This window comes from Nicotiana tabacum, chromosome 8 (genome assembly GCF_000715075.1).
Source record: "Nicotiana tabacum cultivar K326 chromosome 8, ASM71507v2, whole genome shotgun sequence".
NCBI classification, from domain to species: domain Eukaryota; kingdom Viridiplantae; phylum Streptophyta; class Magnoliopsida; order Solanales; family Solanaceae; genus Nicotiana; species Nicotiana tabacum.
The window spans coordinates 165,714,859-165,737,699 of record NC_134087.1 but is presented as its reverse complement, the minus strand read 5'-3'; positions in this window follow the sequence as shown (position 1 = coordinate 165,737,699).

Here is a 22,841-nt window from a genome sequence, read left to right as displayed (position 1 = left end):
GCCTAAGTTTTCTAAAAACTTTCGAAACACGCTTTTGATCAAACACTCAACCAAACCATATCCAAATGACCCGGAATTTTGCACACACATCCCAAATGACATAACGAAGCTACAGTAACTCTCGGAATTCCATTCCGAATCCCGGATAAAAATCTCACCTACAAACCAGAAATCGCCAAAACACTAACTTCGCCAATTCAAGCCTAATTCTACACCGGACCTCCAAACCCATTTCCGATCACACTTCTAAGTCACAAATCACCTCCCGAAGCTAACCGAACCATCAGAACTCACATCCGAGCCCTCTAACTCATAAGTCATCATCTGTTTGACTTTTCCAACTTAAACCTTCTTAAAAGAGACTAAGTGTCTCATTTCTTACCAAAACCACACCAACCGCAAACAAATCAACTCGACCACATAAAACACGGATAACGAAGCATAAAGAAGTAGAAATGGGGGAAACGGAGCGATAACTCATAAAACGACTGGTTGGGTCGTCATATAAGTTATAAATAATTCAATTCCAATGTTCAATTATAACTTTCCAATCATTCTTCCCAAAATCCCAAAAATCGACCTTGGGCCCGCTTGGTCAAAACACGAGGTTCGGACCAAAATCAAATCACACATTCACCCACGAGCCCAAATATATAATTATTTCCAGAATTCGACCCCAAAACGAGGTCCAAATCACAATTAAATTAAAAAGCCCTAACTCTACCCAAATTCCTTATTTTCTACCCTTAATCATATGTTTTAGGCCTAGAAATTCAATAGATGTTGATGAAAATGGAAGAAAACGAGTTAAAAATTACTTACCCAAGAAGTTTTGGTGAAAAAGTGCTTCAAGGATCTCCTAGGAGCTTTGGAGAAGAAGAGGTTTTGTAAAATTTTGAGAAATCCCGTAAGTGTTCTGTTTTTGGGTCTTTAAAGTAACTGGGCGAAAATATGCATCGCGTTCACGATAGACCCTTCGCATTCGCAATGGGACAAGCTGCAATGGCCTTCGCGTTCACGGACAGCGGCTCGCATTCGCGAAGCAGGAACTGCTCGAGCCTCGCGTTCGCATTCAAGAGACCGCATTTGCGGTTAACAACTTGGTCGCCCCTCCCCTCCACCTTACGCGTTCGCGAGTGGAAGGACGCATTCGCGAAGGGTCTCCCCCCTCAGCTTCGCATTCGCGTCACAAGCTTCGCGAGCGAAGAAGACTTTGGGCACCTCGGAGCTTTGCCTTACGCGTTCGCGAAGGGGACCACGCGAACGCGCAGGGTAAAATCCCTGGGCACTGACTGTAGAAAATCTACAACTTCTCTTAAACTCATAACTTCCCGAAACACATCCGAAATACACCCGAGCCCTCGGGGCTCCTAACCAAGCACACGTACTAACTCAACAACATCATACGAACTTATCCGTGCAAACAAATTGCCAAAATAACCTCAAAAACAATGAATCAAACCTCAAAATCAAAGGATTTTTCTCAAACTTCTTAAAACATCGACTTTAGCAATTTAGGTCTGAATCACGTCAAACGAACTCCGTTTTCAACCAAATTTTACAAAAATGACTTAAACCATATATAAGACCTGTACCGGGCGTCGGAACCAAAATACGGGCCCGATACCACCATGTTCTAATAAAATTTCCTTAAAAATTTTCAGAAAACAATCTCACTTAAAAATTCATTTCTCGAGCTTGGGACCTCGGAATTTGATTCCGGGCACATGCCCAAGTCCCATATTTTCCTACGGACTCTCGAGACCGTCAAATTACGGGCCCAGGTCCATTTACCCAAAATGTTGGCCGAAGTCAAATTTATTCATTTTAAACTCAAATTTCATTATTTTTCACAAAATTCATATTTAAGCTTTCCGGCTACGTGCCCGAACTGCGCACACAAATCGAGGCAACTCTAAATGAGGTTTTCAAGGCCTCGGAAGCACAAAATGCAATTAAAAATAAAGGGTCATCACATTTTCCACCTATAAAACAACCGTTCATCCTCGAACGGATAGAAGAAAGAACTACCTGAGTCGGGAAAAAGATGAAGATAACGGCTCCGCATATCAGAATTGAACTCCCAGGTTGATGCCTTGGGAGGCTGACCTCTCCACTGTATACGAACCGAAGGAAAACTCTTTGACCTCAACTGACGGACCTGCCGGTCTAGAATAGCCATCGGCTCCTCCTCATAAGACAAGTCCTTGTCCAACTGGACAATGCTGAAATCTAACACGTGGGATGGATCGTCGTGATACTTCCGAAGCATGGACACATGAAACACTGGATGCACGACTGATAAGCTCGGCGGCAACACAAGTCTATAAGCTACCTCTCCCACTCGATCAAGAATCTCAAACGGGCCAATAAACCTAGGACTAAGCTTGCCCTTCTTCCCAAATCTCATCACGCCCTTCATAGGAGACACTCAAAGCAATACTCGCTCACCAACCATGAAAGCCACATCTCAAACCTTGCGGTCTACATAACTCTTTTGCCTGGACCGATCTGTAAGAAGCCTATCCTAAATGATCCTGACCTTGTCCAAGGCCTCCTGAACCAGATCCGTACCCAACAACCGAGCCTCCCCCAGCTCAAACCATCCAACCGGAGATCGACATCGCCTACCATATAAAGCCTCATAAGGATCCATCTGGATGCTAGACTGGTAGCTGTTGTTGTAGGCAAACTCTGCTAAAGGCAAAAACTGATCCAACGAGCCTCCAAAATCAATGACACAAGCTTAGAGCATATCCTCTAGAATTTGAATAATCCGCTCGGACTGGCCGTCCGTCTGGGGATGAAATATTGTACTTAACTCCACCCGAGTGCCCAACTATCACTGAATTGCTCTCCAGAAATGCGAGGTAAACTACGTACCTTGGTCCGAAATGATAAACACAGGCACACCATGAAGACGAACAATCTCCCGGATATAGATCTCAGCTAACCTCTCGGATGAATAGGAGACTGCCACAGGAATGAAATGTGCTGACTTGGTCAGCCTATCAACAATAACCCATACTGCGTCGAACTTCCTCTAAGTCTGCGGGAGCCCAACAACAAAATCCATAGTGATCTGCTCCCACTTCCACTCAGGAAGCTCAATCCTCTGAAACAATCCACCAGGTCTCTGATGCTCATACTTAACCTACTGACAGTTCAAACACCGAGCTACATATGCAACAATATCCTTCTTCATTCTACGCCACCAATAATGCTGCCACAAATCCTGATACATCTTCGCGGCGTCCGGATGAATAGAGTACCTGGAGCTATGAGCCTCCTCTAAAATCAACTCTCAAAGTCCATCCACATTAGGCACACAAACTCGACCTTGCAATCTCAAAACTCCATCATCACCAAAGGTAACCTGCTTGGCACCTCCATGTTGCATCGTGTCTCTAAGGACACATAAACGGGGATCATCAAACTACCGATCACGGATATGCTCCAATAAGGAAGAACGAGCGACCGTGCAAGCTAATACACGTCTGGGCTCAGAAATATCCAACCTCACAAACCGATTGGCCAAAGCCTGAACATCCAAAGCAAGAATCCTCTCACCAACCGAAATATAAGCAAGACTGTCCGTACTGGCTGACTACCTACTCAAGGCATCGGCCACCACATTGGCCTTTCCCGGGTGATATAAGGTAGTGATGTCATAATCTTTCAACAACTCGAACCACCTCCTCTTCCTCAAATTCAACTCCTTTTGCTTGAACAAATAGTGAAGACTCTTATGATCCATGAACACTTCACATGCCATGCCATACAGATAATGCCTCCAAATCTTCAATGCGTGAACCATGGTTGCCAGCTCTAAATCATAAACTGGATAGTTCTTCTCATGAATCTTCAACTGCCCCGAAGCATAGGCAATAACCTTACCATCCTGCATCAACACTGCACCAAGTCCAATACGAGATGCATCACAATAAACTGTATAAGGCTCTGAACCTATGGGCAAAACCAACACCGGTGCCGTAATAAGAGCTGTCTTGAGCTTCTGAAAGCTCACCTCACACTCGTCCGACCATCTGAACTGGGCACCCTTATGGGTCAACCTGGTCATCGGGGCTATAATAGATGAAAACCCCTCCACGAACCGACGATAGTAGCCTGCCAATCCCAAGAAACTTCGAATCTTTGTAGTTGATGCTGGTCTAGGCCAGTTCTTGACTGCCTCAATCTTCTTTAGATCAACATGAATACCCTCTGCTGATACAACATGACCCAGGAGTGCAACCTTACGCGTTCGCGGTTAACAACTTGGTGGCCCCTCCCCTCAACCTTACGCGTTCGCGAGTGGAAGGACGCGTTCACGAAGGGTCTCCCACCCCAGTTTTGCGTTCGCGTCACAACCTTCGCATTCGCAAAGAAGACTTTGGACACCTGGGATCTTTGCCTTACACGTTAGCGAAGGGGACCACGTGAACGCGAAGGGTAAAATCCCTGGGCACTGACTGCAGAAAATCTGCAACTTCTCTTAAACTCATAACTTCCCGAAACACATCAGAAACACACCCGAGCCCTTGGGGCTCCTAACCAAGCACATGTACTAACTCAGCAACATCATACAAACTTATCAGTGCAATCAAATTGCCAAAATAACCTCAAAAACAATGAATCAAACCTCAAAATCAAAGGATTTTTTTCAAACTTCATAAAACATCGACTTTAGCAACTTCGGTTCGAATCACGTCAAACGGACTCCGTTTTCAACCAAATTTTATAGAAATGACTTAAACCATATATAACCGGGCGTCGGAACCAAAATACAAGCCCCATACCACCATGTTCTAATCAAATTTCATTTCAAATTTCCTTAAACAAATTCAGAAAATAATTTCACTTAAAAATTCATTTCTCGGGCTTGGAACCTCGGAATTCGATTCCGGGCATACGCCCAAGTCTCATATTTTCCTACGGACCCTCTAGGACCGTCAAATCATGGGTCTGGGTCTGTTTACCCAAAATGTTGAACGAAGTCAAATTTATTCATTTTAAACTCAAATTTCATCATTTTTCACAGAATTTCATATTTAAGCTTTCCGGCTACGCGCCCGGATTGTGCATGCAAATTGAGGCAACTCTGAATGAGGTTTTCAAGGCCTTGGAAGCATAGAATGCAATTAAAAATAGGTGATAACCTTTGGGTCGTCACAGAAGACTTGGTCAGTCTATCGATAATGACCCACACTGCATCAAATTTCCTCACAGCCCTAGAAGTCCAACTACAAAATCCATAGTAGTACGCTTCCACTTCCAGTCAGGAATATCAAGCCTCTAAAGCAAACCACTGGGTCTCTGATGCTCATACTTCACATGATGATAGATCAAACACCGAGCACCATACTCAACAATATCCTTCTTCATTTTTCGCTGCCAATAGTGTTGCCTCAAACCATAATACATCTTCATGGCCCTCGAAGGAATGGAATATCGCGAACTATAGGCCTCTTCAAAAATCAAATATCGCAACCCATCTATATTTGAAACATAGATCTGACCCTATAGCTTCAATACCTCATCATCTCCAATAGTAACCTCCTTAGCATCAATGTGTTGCACCGTGTCCTTTAGGACAAACAAGTGGGGATCATCATACTGATGCGCCCTGATGCACTCAAACAAAGAAGACCGTGAAAACATGCAAGCAACAACATGGCTAGGCTCCGAAATATCCAATCTCATGACCCGATTGGCCAAATCCTGAACATCCAATGCAAGCGGTCTCTCCCCAACTGGAATATAAACAAGATTTCCAATGCTCTCAGCCTTCCTACTCAAAGCATCGACTACCAAATTGACCTTCCCGAGGTGATAAAGAATGATAATATCATAGTCCTTTAGTAGCTCCAATCACCTTTGTTGCCTCAAGTTCAGATCCTTTTGCTTGAATAAGTCCTGGAGACTCATGTTATCCGTGAACACCTCACAAGAAATGCCATAAAGATAATGTCTCTAGATCTTCAGTATGTGAACAACGGCTGCCAACTCCAAATCATGCACAGGGTAGTTTTTCTTATGAGTTTTCAACTAACCGAAGCATAAGAAATCACTCTACCTTTCTGCATTAGCATACACCCAATACCAATCTGTTAACAATAACAATAACAATAACAATAACAATAACAATAACAATAACAATAACAATAACAATAACAATAACAATAACAATAACAATAACAATAACAATAACAATAACAATAACAATAACAATAACAATAACAATAACAATAACAATAACAATAACAATAACAATAACAATAACAATAACAATAACAATAACAATAACAATAACAATAACAATAACAATAACAATAACAATAACAATAACAATAACAATAACAATAACAATAACAATAACAATAACAATAACAATAACAATAACAATAACAATAACAATAACAATAACAATAACAATAACAATAACAATAACGATAACGATAACGATAATAACAATAATAACAATAACAATAATAACAATAACATAACAATAACAATAACAATAATAACAATAACAATAACAATAATAACAACAATAATAACAATAAGAATAACAACAATAATAACAATAATAATAACAACAATAATAACAACAATAACAATAATAATAATATAATAATAATCATAATAATAATAATAACAATAACAACAACAACAATAATAATAACAACAATAATAATAATAACATTAACAATAACAATAACAATAATAATATGATATCAAGGGGGGTACAGGATCGCTTCCGAATGGGGCTCGGGAAATAAATTACAAGAACTTCAGCCCTGGCTAGCTACTAACCTCTAGGAAAACCTTAAACCACGATGTTACTCACAACCCTTCAACGGCCACCTGCCTAACCGGTTTACAAGCACCACCGGTTAGGTTGGCCTAACCAAGGTTTACTGTCGAGAATAGTAGCTGGCTAGTCTATACAGTTCTTAACCCAAAACCTCATCGGGGTGATACAGTAGACTCCTAGCTACGAAACATGCATAGTAAATAACCTTTGAATACTAAGTCTAACACTTACCTGTTTAGCCTATTATTTAGGCCAACAGTGCTGCAAAAATAAAAGAAGGAAGGAGAAGAACAATACCAGACCAGAGACCCTTCGTTGTGGCCAAGTGACCTTTTTGTTTTTAATTTCTGAATTGAAAATATTACAAAAGGGGGTTTTTACAAGTAGAGAGAGAAACTAGAGAGAAGTCATAGCATTTTGTAATTCCTTGGCTAATGCCTGCTTCTCTGAATAATAAAATGATCCTTATATAATGGATTGGTGTACAAACAAACAAAACTAAAAAGTAAAACTGGCCGACAAAATAATTACAAGTGTGGCCGATAAGATAAAAAGAAAAGTTCTATAATTAAGTCTGGATAAACTACTTTATAAAAGTAGATTCCCTTCAATAATGGAGGGGCCCGTTACTTTATTAAAGTCGCCTTTATTACCCCAATAATTCATCTAATGGGGCCTTTAATAATTCAGACTTTGCTTTTTCCTTTGTCGTTTTTCTCCGAAGATTCTTCCGCACTTTCCTTCAGCTTTGTAAGGAAATCTTCAATTTATTCAATATTAATTTTTGTGTCAGAGGGGCTCTGTGTTAAACCTGCTATACATATTCCTTCATTTGAAGTGCTTTCAATGGAGGTCATAGAGATATCATCTCTGACTGTTGTTTTAAAATTTCTTGCTAGATCCTTCTTTATTTCTTCAAAGTATAAAGCAAGGATCTCTTTCTTTGATATAGTTCCTTTCTTCATTTGGAGCCGCTTTGTGATTATTTCAAAAGGACTTAATTTTGCCTCTGCAACCTGTGTTCTGTCTAATTTGACATAGGCTTCTATTTAGCCTGTATTTGTTGAGTCAATTCTTCATCATATAACCTGCCTTGCTGGTTGGTCTGGAATGACTTAGACCAAAACTTATGATAAGAAATTCTGTTAAGGGAGGGAATTCCTTCATTGGTATAACCGATCTGTACATCCCATTTCATTATCCAAGGGATTGAAAATTCGATAAAGAAATACATGGTACCAATACCATCATAAAAGATATTATCTTTTTGTAATGACAGAATTTTGAGAGATATGTCTACCCACTGAGAATATAAAGCTTTTAGTAGAGGGTTGAGTATTTCTAATAATGGACCGTATAACTTCCACCACTTGAAGAACCAATTTGAAATTTATTGTCCGAACATATTAGGAAAGAGTTTAATAAACAAAGAATGTTTCCTATTAGGATTTTCATAAAGGAAAGTTTTATTAAAACTCTCTACATAGTCCCAATAATTGAACTTCACTGATACCTTTTGGTCAGGATGTGTATATCCACGATCCTTGAGAGTACGGATACCCTATTCATCAGAAGGTATGACCTTCTTTATTATAATCTTCGAAAAACAATATGTTTTTCTAGTATTAGCAGGATAAAAGTGCTGAATATCAGCAAATCCTGTTGTTGAGAGTATAATCTCATAGTACATCTTGTATTTATAAGCAGGAGTAGCGTATGACGATGTATCAAAATACCTGGCCATTATTTGACAAGGGTTATCCTTCCATTTAAGGTCAAATTATTCCAAAAGAATTATTAACTCTTTTGTCTCTTTTTTAGTATAAAAATCAAAATTCTCATTACTATCCTATGATATGACTGAGGAGTAGGTTGGTACATTGGATGTGGATGATGTACCTTCATCTTTCTTGAATTGTATAAGATCTATGAATTCCTTGTATAAAGGATGTTCGGTATTACCTTCTGTTATATTGGCGGCGATTAGCCTTTGATTTCCAATTTGGGCGAGAATATTATTCCCTCTACCATCGGTAGATGCCCTTCCTCTTCCTCGTTGCCAAGGAGGTTTATATGTAGGCCTCATAATCTGTAAAGACAAATAGAGAACTATTAGTTCAAATATTCTCTAGTAAGAAAATCAGGGAGGGTATTATCAGACCCATTTTTTGTATATAATTTCGAAATCAAAAGGGGCTAATAAAGCTTTCCACCTTGCAAACATTTGTTTAAACACATCATATTTGAAATCTTTATTAAAGATAAAGTTTGCTGCTTCTCAATCAGTTTTAATCAAGAATTTTTGATTGCATAAATCAGTCTGAAATTTCATAACACATTTGACAATAGCAAGAATTTCTTTAGCTACAGTTGCATAATTTTTCTAGGAACCATTCCACTTACCAGAATAAAACTGAATAAGAAATTCTTGTTTATCTACTGGAGAACATTGTTTCAATATCCCACCATAACCGATATTAGAGGCATCAGTTTCTACAACTTTTGCCCAAGTGGGATTAGCGAGAGTCAAACAAGGAAGGTTGTTAACCTTTTGTTTAATTCTCTTGACTGCATCAGTATGACTCTCAGTCCAAACCTTAGGGTTCTTCTTTAGTCTTTCATAAAGAAGAGCAGTATCCTTAGCAAGATCCTTTATAAAAGGATAAATATAATTTAAGCTTCCTAAAAATCGTTGAAGCTGGGTTTTGCCAGTAATAATATCAGGGAACTTAGAAGAAAATTCAATACTTCTATTAATAAGAATGATCCTACCCTTCTCAATGTTATGACCCAAAAATCTAACAGAAGTTTGAAAAATCATCATTTTTTGGTTTTGATATAACTAAACCATTCTGAATAATAATCTTTTTAAACAAATCGAGACGTTTGAAATGAGACTCAATATTTTTTGAAAATACTAAGATATCATCAATATAAACAATTATAAAATTCGTATAAGGAAGGAAAATATCATTCATAATTTTTTGAAATTCAGAAGGAGCATTTTTCAATTCAAAGGGCACAACATTCCATTCATATTGACTCATTGGAACATTGAAAGCTGTTTTATACCTATCTGATTCAGATATCTGAATTTGCCAATAACCTGATTTTAAATCAAATTTTGAAAATATAATGGCATCATGCAATCTGTCTAATAAATCCTTTTTATTAGGAATATGATATCTAATCCATTTTAAAACCTTATTAACGGAGCAGTGTTGCCCAAACACTCACCGTTTAGCTAGTGTTGCTTTATTTGATAGTAGAGCAGATTTAAATTGTGTAAAAGAAGGAGTAATACCCTCAAGATATTTTCATAAAACCACTCACTGTTTAAAAAATTCTAATGGTGGTGTAATGGGTATTTCATACAAATTACCTAGGGCTTATAGTTTCCAACAGGATACCTGTATTCCTGAAAGTTTTGTATTGGTAAAAGATATTGCTAGGGATGTAATACTTGGTGTCCTATTTTTTATTAAATTAATGCCATTTTTATATTGGGATACAAAGAGTTTTACCGGTACTTACAATGGTAAAAGTGTCACTTTTGAATTTATAACTGAGCTGAATGAGATTATTTCTAATAATATTTCTTCAAAAGTCAATCAAATTGAATTTTTGAGAAATGAGATTTGTTCCATCACCATTGAATAGGATTTAAAAAATCTAAAGTTAGTAGAAAAAATTAATTTTCTCAAAAACCAATTTTCTGCTTCTATTTGTTGTGACCATCCAAATCAATTTTGGAGTAGGAAGAATGTGACGTCCCGGCCAGTCGTCTCATGAGTTACCGCTCTGTTTCCCCCATTTCTGCTTCTTTATGCTCCGTTATCTGTGTTTTATGTGATCAAGTGGATTAATTGGTGTTCGGAGTGGATTTGGTAAGAAATGAGACACTTAGTCTCTTTTAAGAAGGTTTAAGTTGGAAAAGTCAATCAGATGTTGACTTATGTGTTAGAGGGCTCGGATGTGAGTTATGATGGTTCTATTAGATTCGGGAGGTGATTTATGACTTAGGAATGTGATCGGAATGGGTTTTTGAGGTCCGGAGTAGAATTTGGCTTGAATTGGCGAAGTTGATATTTAAACGATTTTCGGTTGATATGCGAGATTTTGATATAGGGGTTGAAATGAAATTCCGAGAGTTGTAATAGCTTTGTTATGTCATTTGGGATGTGTGTGCAAACTTTTAGTTCATTCGGATGTGGTTTGGTTGGGTTTTTGATCGAAAACGTATTTCAGAAGATTTCTCAAAAATTTGGCTTGAATCTGATGTGTTTTGGGTAATTTGATGTTGTTTGAGGTGTTTTGATGATGGGAACAAGTTTGAATAAGGTATTGGGTTATGTTTGTGCTTTTGGTTAAGGTACTGAGGGTCTCGGGGTGATTACGGATGGTTAACGGGAAGATTTTTGGACTTGAGTGATTGCAGAATTTCTGCTGCTTCTGGTGTTTTCGCACCTGCGGTTTGGGGACCGCAGGTGTGGCATCGCAGGTGCGAAAGATTTTCCACAGATGTAGATTTGAGGAGAGAGGTCAGGAACCGCAGATGCGGGATAAGGACCGCACCTGCGGAGTCGCAGATGCGGCAGTGTACCGCAGATGCAGTTTTGGCTCGTTAAGTGAATTCTGCAGATGCGGAGAAATGACCGTAGAAGCGGGCTTTGGAGTCGCATATGCGAAAACCCTTGGGCAGAATATTTTAATTCATTTCATTCGTGATTTTAAGCTCATTTACTCCATAGTTGATCTTTTGAGAGATTTTTGAAGGAAATCGAAGAGGGATTCAAGGAGAAACGTTTGGAGGTAAGGATTTCGGACCAAAAACTCAAATCTATTGTGAAATACACCTAGAAAATCATGAAACTTAAGCTAAAAATAGAAGAACTAGGGCTTGGGATTTTGAGCTTTTGAATTGGGATTTGGAGGACCATTTTGGGGTCGGATTGCAGAACTTTTGATATGTATGAACTCGTGGGGTGATAAGGAATCTAACGATGTGAAAATTTCTGAGTTTCGGGAAGTGGGCCCGGGGCTGGGGTTTTGCTAATCTCGGGATTTTTGATATTTTTTGATTGTTTTCGCTTGGGCTTTGTTCCCTTAGCATATTGTGACGTATTCGTTCTGATTTTGGATAGATTCAACGCGCGTGGAGGCCAATTCGAGGGGAAAAGGCATCGCGAGCTAGAGTTGTAGCTGGTTCGAGGTGAGTAATGATTGTAAATGATGTCCTGAGGGTTTGAAACCCCGGATTGCACATCGTAGTGCTATATTAAGGTGAGACACGCGCTTGATGATGAGTATGGGGTTGTTTACTATTGGGGATTGTGACTTGGTCCGTCCCGAATGATGATTTTACCGCGTATTTGACTGAAACTTGTTTGTTATCATCATGGTTTGGGCTGATTGCCATATTTGGGCTTCGTGCCAACTATTTGAACCCTTCGGGGATTTTTATCACTATTTCCTCTCTGTATTGATTTATTACTTGAACTCAGTCTTGTTATTTTTCCACTGTTTTACAACTCAGCCACTTTTACTCAGTTTTGAGACATAAATGATATTTCTAAACGATGTTTTATGCTGAGCACTACTGTTTTACAAATACCTAAGGGGCTTGCAATGATTTTTTGACTATGTGCGGCCAAGGGCCAGATGTGAGGATACACTGAGTGATATGAGGCCGAGGGCTTGAGATACATTTACACGCCATGAGGTGGCTTGAGTGATGTGAGGCCGAGAGCCGAGAGATGATACCACGAGATGGCTGGATATTGCGCTTGGGTCGTAAGGGGCCCCTCTGGAGTCTGCATACCCCTAGTGAGCGCGGGTACCCATTGTGTTCTGAGAGTGAGCCCGAGGGAATGATACTGTTCTGAGAGTGAGCTCGAGTGTAACGACCCGACCGGTCATTTTGAGATTTTGCACTTTGATCGCTAGCTTTCGGGCATGACCTGCCCCGTGTAATGTATTATGACTTATGTAAATCGTTGGTTTTGGTTTTTAGGGTAATCGGAATGAATTTGGGAGAACAGTTCTCAGTTTAAAGCTCTAAATTTAAAGGGTTTCACCAAGATTTTACTTGTTTGTATATGATCTCTGATCGGGATTTTTATGAGTTAGTTAGATCTGTTAGGTGATTTGGGACTTAGGAGCGTGATCGGAATGCATTTTGGAAGTCCGTGGAAGGTTTAGGCTCGAATTGGCGAAATTGAGATTTCGGCGTTTTCCGGTCGATAGATGAGATTTTGATATAGAGGTCGGAACGAAATTCCGACAGTTGCAGTAGCTTCATTGTGTCATTTGGGATGTGTGTGCAAAAATTTAGGTCGTTCAGATGTGGTTTGGTTGGGTTTTTGATCAAAATCGTATTTCGGAAGATTTTAGGAACTTAGGCTTGAATCTGATGTGTTTTGAGCGATTTGATGTTGTTTGAGGTGTTTTGATGATTGTAACAAGTTTGAATAAGGTTTTAGGATGTATTGGTGCCTTTGGTTGAGGTCATGGGGGCCTCGAGTGGTCAATCGGACCATTTTGGAGTTTGGAAAATTGCAGATTTTTGCTCCAGCAGTTGCAGGTATCTTGGCCTTCGCGTTCGCGAAGGGCCAGGTTTCCTAAGCTTCGCATTCGCGAGGGTCTAGGCCGCGTTCCCGAAGGCTTGTGAGGGGATTGCATTGCGTTCGCGAGTGAGTATATGCGATCACGAAGGAGGTTTTGGGTCTGATGGGTCCGAGGTCAGTTATTCATCGCGTTCGCGAAGGAGCGAATGCGTTCGCGAAGGTCAAGGCGGAGGAAGCATCGTGTTCGCGACTGGCGTGTCGCATTCGCGTAAGGTAAAATTTAGTTAATGTAAATTTGTGCTATGCAAACGCGAGTGGTTGACCGCGTTCGTGAAGAAGGAAAGTCATGTCTGGGCAGAATGTTTTTAGTCATCTTGTCCGCGATTTTAGGTCTATTTTCACCCATAAGTTCTCATTTTTGAAGATATTTGAAGGAGATTAACGAGGGATTCAAGGGAAATCGATTGGAGGTAAGAATTTTGAACCTAAAACTCGATTATATTGTGAAACCCACCTAGAAAATCATGGAATTTAAGCTAAAAATGGAAGAATTAGGGCTTGGGATTTTGGAATTCTAATTGGGGATTTGGAAGACAATTTGGTGTCGAATTTGAGAACTTTTGGTATGTATGAACTTATGGGGAGATAAGGAACCCGTTGATGTGAAATTTTCTGAGTTTTGAGAAGTGAGCCCAGGGCTCGGGTTTTGCTAATTTCGGGATTTTTGTATTTTTCGATTGTTTTCGCTTGGGCTTTGTTCCATTTGCGTATTGTGACATATTCGTTCTGATTTTGGATAGATTCGACGCGCGTGGAGGCCGATTTTAGGGGAAAAGGTGTCGCGAGCTAGAGATTTAGCTGGTTCGAGGTAAGTAATGATTGTAAATGCTGTTCTGAGGGTTTGAAACCCCGGATTACACATCGTTGTGTTACTTTGAGGTGAAGCACATGCTAGATGACGAGCGTGGAGTTGTACACCATTGGGGATTGTGACTTGGTCCGTACCGTACGACTGTTAAGTCGCGTATTTGATTTGAAATCTTGTGATGTTCCATATTCTAGAGATTAATATTATATGTTTGGGTTGTATTCCATGCTTGGGGCCTTGTGCTGACCTGATTAGACCCTTAGGGGAACTTTCACTATTTTCCTCAACTCTATTTATTTTGAAAGCATATCCTAAGTCATGTTTTACCTGTTGGTTGTTTAAATCTGGTTTATCACTTTATTTCTTAAAAATATGAAAACTGTTTGGGCTAAGTTCCCTGTGTTACTGATGGTCCGAGTGATCGTGAGGTTAATGATTGAGAGAGGCCGAGGGCCTGGTTGTGAGGATTATATATTTATGGATTGGGCTGCATCCCGCAACGATACTTATATGGATCAGGCTGCACGCCGCAGCGATATATATATTGGATCGGGTTGCGCGCCACAGCGATATGAGCGCTTGGGCTGTAGGAGCCCTTCCGGAGTCTGCACACCCCTAGTGAGCGCAGTCGACGAGATATATTGATCGGGCTTCACGCCGCAGCAATATATGGATCGGGCTGCACGTCGCAACAGTTACTATATGGTACCTATTGAGCATGAGTGCTGAGTGTGAGCGCTGATTGGTAAGAGTTGAGTCACGAGTGACTAAGAGGCTAGCCCGAGGGGCGATAGATATATACATGCACATGAGTGATACTTGCCTGAATGGCCTGTTTATAAACTTATTGATTTTTCACTCCTCTTAAGAATGAGTTTCTATCGAATATGTTGATTTATTGACTGTTTCACTCATTTTTATATTGAGCCTCTATCGAAGTGTTGAACAAATGTTTTAAAAACAACTTTCATTTAAGCTGGGGTTTATGAGGTGTTCAGAATTTGATCACTGATTTGACATCGGTTATTTCCACTGATATTTTCAAGTTATGAGGTGTTTATGATTATTGTTGGTTGTTTTACGAACTATGTTTTTCCCGAGAGGCTGATTATGGTTTTCATCTCTTTTATTATAAACGGTATTGAACCCCTACTGAAACTGTCGGAAAGTATTTTCAAATGATTTTTACCAAAAGGCTAGATTTTAAATGAGGCGATCGACTCGTATTCTGATTTGGAAGCCCGTTGTGCGTATTGAGTTTATCATATATGTGGATTCATTGTTTCATACTGCTCAGTCTTTATTTACTATTATTACTTACTGGGTTGGAGTACTCACATTACTCCATGCACCTCATGTGCAGATTCAGGTATTTCGAAACCCGGTAACGGGTGTTGATTGCTCAGACACGGAGTCATCGAAGTTAGCAAGGTGGTTGCATGACGTTCGCAAGCACTACTTTCTTCCTCTCATTTTCATTACTGTACTTAGTACACTTTTGACTATTTTTGTTGTATTCAGACCTTAGTAGATGCTCATGACTAGTGACACCCCGATGTCGGGCTTATATGTTATTTCAGCACTGTTCATTCAGACTTATGTTATGAGATATTGTTTAAATAAATGCTTAAAAATGACTATTAATGATTAAAGGGTTAATATGGGTGTTGTGTTGGCTGGCATTATCTACACGAGAGGCGCCATTACGACCGGGCCGGTTGGGGTAGTGACACTGAGGGGCTGATACTATTCTGAGAGTGAGCCCGATGGGCTAATACTTATCTGAAAGTGAGCCCGAGGGGCTGATATTTTTCTGAGAGTGAGCCCGAGGGGTGGTACTGTTCTGAGTTGTTGCCCGAGGGGCGGATTTCTATTTGTTAATTACCTACCGAATTACTTGTTTTTACTGGTTAAAAAAGGAAAATTTACCTTATATGTCACTAATTTACTGTTTTAAGTGATTTTACTGCTTCGGTATAGATTGCTTTGTGTTTTCATGTGATTTCTTGGTTTCAACCATTATTTATTTTTATTACTCACTGAGTTGGAGTACTCACTTTACTCCGTGCACCCCTGTGTGCAGATTCAGACGTAGCAGGTCCCGCTCCTGAGTGCTGATTTACTCCAGTCCAGGCGGTGTTTCCAAGACTACGAGGTAGCTGTTGGCGTCCGCAACCCCTATGTCTCTCTTATCTTATTACTTTTATGTCCTTCAAAGAGTTATAGAAGATATTGTATTTAGTAGACTCGTATCAGGATCCTTAGTTGCTCATGACTTGTGACACCCCGGTTTGGGCTGTGTCTGGATGGTTTCTTCTATTGTTATCTATATTTCCACGAATTATAGCTATTAAATCATGCTTTAAACAGTTTTATGATAATTAACTTCTTAAAAAAATGTACTGTGTTGGACTGGCTGGCCTTGTCTTCACGAGAGGGGCCATCACGACCGGGTTCGGGGTTTGGGTCGTGACAAGTTGGTATCACAGCCTAGGTTACTTAGGTTTCACGATTCATTATCAGGTTTAGTAGAGTCTCGTGGACCGGTACGGAGACGTCTGTATTTATCCTCGAGAGGCTACAGAACATTTAGGAAAAACTTCACATTCTTGAAATCCTTGTCATACGAACTTGTTATTCCGAGTACTGAACTTCTGTTATTCTATTCTCTCATAGATGTTGAGGACACGAGCTACTAGACGACCACCAGTGCCCCCAGCTGAGACCACCAAAGGCCGTGGACGTGGTCGTGGCAGAGGCAGAGCAGCGAGGGCAGCACTTATAGATCCACCAGCTGCCATAGCTCCAGATCAGGCTCCAGCTATGGATGCTCCAGCAGCACCAGTTCAGGCACCAGCTGTGCCCATTGTGATTCTGGGTCTTTAGGAGGCCTTGGCACAGATCTTATCAGTTTGCACTGGCCTGGCTCAGGCAGTTTCAGCCACTACAACAGCATCTACATCACAGGTCAGGGGAGGCAATCAGACCCCCGTTGCTCGCACACCTGAGCAGGTAGTGCAGGGACTTCAGACGTCGGGGGCACCTCCAGCCCAGCTGGTTGCACCAGCTCAGGAGTTCATGGTACCAGTAATACCGGATGATGAGCAGTGTCATCTTGAGAGGTTTGGTAGACTCCAGCCTCCATTATTTAGTGGTGCTGAGGGCAAAGATGCCCAGGGTTTTCAAGATAAGTGCCAGCGGATGCTCCGTACAGCAGGGATTCTTGAGTCTAGTGGTGTGGAATTTACCACCTTTCAGTTTTCTAGGGCTGCCTTTACTTGGTGGGAGGCGTATGAGAGGCGTAGGCCTGTGGGAGCAGCGCCCCTCACTTGGCAGGAGTTCTCCGTTCTCTTCCTGGAGAAGTATGTGTCGCAGTCTCGCAGAGAGAAGCTGCGTAGACAGTTTGAGTGGTTGAGGTAGGGGGACATGACTGTGACACAGTATGAGTCGAGGTTTTCTGAGTTGGCTCGTCATGCCGTTTGGATGGTTCCGACAGATCGTAAGAGGATCAGGAGATTTGTTGTTGGCCTTATCTATCATCTCCGTATTCTTATGACCAGAGAGAGGGTGTTGGGTGCTACATTTGAGGAGGTGCTTGATATCACTAGTGGTTATCATGGGTCTCAGCAGGGCCAGCCATCACTCAGCGCCCTCCTAGCTCAGAGTTTATCTCGTGCCCCGCCAGCTCAGGGTTCTTCTATGCCGAGTGCATCATCTAGTCACTCCGGTGCGAGGGGTTCCCTTCAGTCCCCTTCTCCAGCACATGGAAGTTGTTTTGAGTGTGGAGAGTTTGGGCATGTGTGGAGGCAGTGTCCTCGTCGTGTTGCTAGTTCGTCCCAGCAAAGGGGTCAGCCTTCGACTTCTTCTCCAATTACTTCACCACTCGCCCAGCCATCTAGGGGTGGAGGTCAGGCAACCAAGGGTCGCCCCAGAGGGGGAGGTCGATCAGGGGGTGGTCAGGCCCATTTCTATGCACTCCCAGGCAGACCCAATGCCATTGCTTCAGATGCTGTCATTACAGGTATTGTTTCACTCTACCACAGAGATTCCTCTGTATTATTTGATCCCGGTTCCACCTTTTCTTATGTGTCATCATACTTTGCTCGTTATTTGGGTATGCCCTGTGAGTTTCTTGATTTACCTGTTCATGTATATACCCTGGTGGGCGATACTATTGTTGTAGACTGTGTGTACCGGTCATGCGTGGTGACTATTGGGGGTCTCGATACCCGAGTGGATCTATTGCTATTGAGCATGGTAGATTTTGATGTCATTTTGGGCATGGATTGGTTATCTCCGTGTCGTGCTATTCTAGACTGTCATGCTAAGATAGTCACTTTGGCTATGCTGGGTGTTCCGCGGATCGAGTGCCGTGGTGTGACTGATTATGTTCCTAGTAGAGTGGTCTCTTTCTTGAAGGCCTAACGTATGGTTGGGAAGGGTTGTCTTTCATATCTAGCATTTGTGAGAGATGTTGGAGCTGAGACTCCCAGTATTCATTCTGTTCCAGTTGTGAGGGATTTTCCCGATGTGTTTCTTGTAGACCTGTCGGGCATGCCACCGAACAGGGATATTGATTTTGGTATTGACCCGGTGCCGGGCACTTAACCCATTTCTATTCCGCCATATTATATGGCACCAGCGGAGTTGAAGGAATTGAAAGAACAGCTTCAGGAACTCCTAGATAAGGGGTTCATTTGGCCTAGTGTGTCACCATGGGGTGCGCTTGTCCTATTTGTGAAGAAGAAGGATGGCACCATGAGAATGTGCATTGATTATAGGCAATTGAACAAGGTAACAATTAAGAATAAGTATCCTTTGCCTCGAATTGATGATTTGTTTGACCAGCTTCAGGGAGCGAGAGTGTTCTCCAAGATTGATCTTTATTTGGGCTATCACCAGTTGAAGATCAGGGATTCAGATATTCTTAAGACTACTTTCAGGACCAAATATGTTCATTATGAGTTCCTTGTGATGTCTTTTGGGCTAACCAATGCCCCAGCAACATTCATGCATTTGATGAACAACATGTTTTGACCTTATCTTGATTCGTTCGTTATAGTCTTCATTGATGATATTCTGGTGTACTCTCGTAGCTAGGAGGAGCACGCGGAGCATTTGAGAGTTGTGTTGCAGAGATTGAGAGAGTTGAAGCTTTATGCAAAGTTCTCAAAGTGTGAGTTTTGGCTTAGTTTAGTGGCTTTCTTGGGGCACGTGGTGTCCAGTGAGAGTATTCAGATTGATCCGAAGAAGATTGAGGCAGTTCAGAGTTGGCCTAGACCGTCCTCAGCCACAGAGATTCGTAGCTTTCTTGGGTTGGCAGGCTATTATTGCCGGTTTGTTCAGGGATTCTCATCTATCGCATCGCCCTTGACCAAGTTGACTCAGAAGTGTATTTTATTTGTATGGTCGGACGAGTGTGAGGAGAGCTTTCAGAAGCTCAAGATAGTTTTGACCACAGCTCCAGTGTTGGTTTTGCCATCAGCTTCAGGTTCATATACCGTGTATTGTGATGCTTTGAGAGTTGGTATTGGTTGTGTATTGATGCAGGAGGGTAGAGTTATTGCTTATGCTTCTCGTCAATTGAAGCCCCATGAGAAGAACTATCCTGTTCATGATTTGGAGTTGGCTTCCATAGTTCATGCATTGAAGATTTGGAGGCATTATTTGTATGGCGTATCTTGTGAGGTATTCAACGATCATCGCAGTCTTCAACATTTGTTCAAGCAAAAGGATCTTAATTTGAGGCAGAGGAGATGGTCGGAGTTGCTTAAGGATTATGATATCACTATATTGTACCATCCAGGAAAGGCCAATGTGGTGGCCGATGCTTTGAGCCAAAAGGCAGTGAGCATGGGGAGTTTGGCATATTAGGGAGAGACCTCTTGCAGTTGATGTTCAGTCCTTGGCCAATCGGTTCGTGAGGTTGGATATTTCGGAGCCTAGTCGGGTGTTGGCGTGTGTAGTTTCTCGGTCTTCCTTGTATGATCGCATCAGAGAGCGCCAGTATGATGATCCACATTTGCTTGTCCTTAAGGACAGAGTTCAACATGATGATGCTAGAGATGTGACCATTGGTAATGATGGGTTGTTGAGGATGCAGGGTTGGATTTGTGTGCCCAATGTGGATGGGCTTAGAGAGTTGATTCTGGAGGAGGCCCATAGCTCGCGGTATTCCATTCATCCGGGTGCCGCGAAGATGTATCAGGATTTAAGGCAGCACTATTGGTGGAGAAGAATGAAGAAAGATATTGTGGGATTTGTAGCTCCTTGTCCCAATTGTCAGCTGGTGAAATATGAGCATCAGAGACTAGGTGGTTTGCTTCAGTAGATGGTTATTCCTGAGTGGATGTGGGAGATGATCACTATGGACTTTGTTGTTGGACTTCCACGGAATTTGAAGAAGTTCGATGCTATTTGGGTGATTGTGGATCGGCTGACCAAGTCCGCGCACTTCATTCTTATGTGTACTACTTATTCTTTAGAGAGGTTAGCAGAGTTATACATTCGGGAGATTGTTCGGCTGTATGGTGTTCCACTTTCTATCATTTCAGATCAGGGTACTCAGTTTACATTGCAGTTTTGGAGAGTCGTGCAGAGAGAGTAGGGTACTTAGGTGGAGTTGAGCACAGCTTTTCATCCTCAGACGGATGGGAAGTCCGAGCATACTATTCAGATATTAGAGGACATGTTGTGTGCTTGTGCTATTGATTTTGGAGGTTCGTGGGATGAGTTTCTACCGCTTGCAGAGTTTGCCTACAACAACAACTACCAGTCGAGTATTCAGATGGCTCCATATGAGGCTTTGTATGGGAGGCGGTGTAGATTCCAGTTGCTTGGTTCGAGCCCGTGAGGCTAGGCTATGGGGGATAGATTTGGTTCAGGATGCCTTAGAGAAGGTGAAGGTGATTCAGGAGAGGCTTCGTACAGTGCAGTCGAGGCAGAAGAGTTATGCGGACTGGAAGGTTCGAGATGTGTCCTACATGGTTGGCGAGAAGGTTCTGTTGAAGATATCACCCATGAAGGGTGTTATGAGATTTGGGAAGAAAGGAAAAATTGAGTCCTCGGTTCATTGGGCCTTTTGAGGTGCTTTGGAGGATTGGGGGTGGCTTATGAGCTTGCTTTGCCACCCAGCTTGTCGAGTGTGCATCCGGTATTTCATGTTTCTATGATCCGAAAGTATATTGGGGATCCGTCTCATATTTTGGACTTCAGCACAGTTCAGTTGGATGATGATTTGACCTATGATGTGGAGCCAGTAGCTATTTTGGGTCATCAGGTTTGGAAGTTGAGGTCAAAGGATATAGCTTCAGTGAAAGTGCAGTGTAGAGGTCGGCCCATGGAGGAGGCTACCTACGAGACCGAGCGGGACATGCAGAACAGATATCCTCACCTATTCGAGACTTCAGGTATGTTTCTTGACTCGTTCGAAGGCGAACGTTTGTTTAAGTTGGGGAGGATGTGACGACCCGGCCATTCATCTCATGAGTTACCGCTCCATTTCCCCCATTTCTACTTCTTTTTGCTCCGTTATCCATATTTTATGTGATCGAGTGGATTAATTGGTGTTCAGAGTGGATTTGGTAAGAAATGAAACACTTAGTCTCTTTTAAGAAGGTTTAAGATGGAAAAGCCAACCGGATGTTGACTTACATGTTAGAGGGATCGGATGTGAATTCTGATGATTCGGTTAGCTTCGGTAGGTGATTTATGACTTAGGAGTGTGATTGGAATGGGTTTTGGAGGTCCGAAGTAGAATTTGTCTTGAATTGGCGAGATTTTGATATAGGGGTCGGAATGGAATTCCAAGAGTTGCAGTAGCTTCATTATGTCATTTGGGATGTGTGTGCAAAATTTCAGTTCATTCGGATGTGGTTTGGTTGGGTTTAAGATCGAAAGCGTATTTCGGAAGATTTCTCAAAAATTAGGCTTGAATCCGATGTGTTTCGGTTAATTTGATGTTGTTTGAGGTGTTTTGATGATGGGAACAAGTTTGAATAAGGTATTGGGTTATATTTGTGCTTTTGATTGAGGTCCTAGGGGCCTCGGGGTGATTTCGGATGGTTAATGGGAAGATTTTTGGACTTAAGTGATTGCAAAATTTCTGCTGCTTCTAGTGTTTTTGCACCTGTAGTTTGGGGACCGCAGGTGCGAAGGATTTTCCGCAGATACGGATTTGAGGAGAGAGGTCAAGAACCGCAAATGTGGGATAAGGACCGCACATGCGGAGTCGCAGATGCGGCAGTGTACCGTAGATGCAGTTTTGGCTCGTTAAGTGAATTCCGCAGATGCGGAGAAATGACCGCAGAAGCGGTACCGTAGAATCGGGCTTTGGGGTCGTAGATGCGAAAACCCCTGGGCAGAATGTTTTAATTCATTTCACTCGCGATTTTTAATCTCATTTACTCCATAGTTGGATCAAAAGCTTTTTGAAGGAAATCGAAGAGGGATTCAAGGAGAAACGTTTGGAGGTAAGGATTTCGGACCAAAAACTCGAATATATAGTGAAATCCACCAAGAAAATCATGAAACTTAAGCTAAAAATGGAAGAACTAGGGCTTGGGATTTTGAGCTTTTGAATTGGGATTTG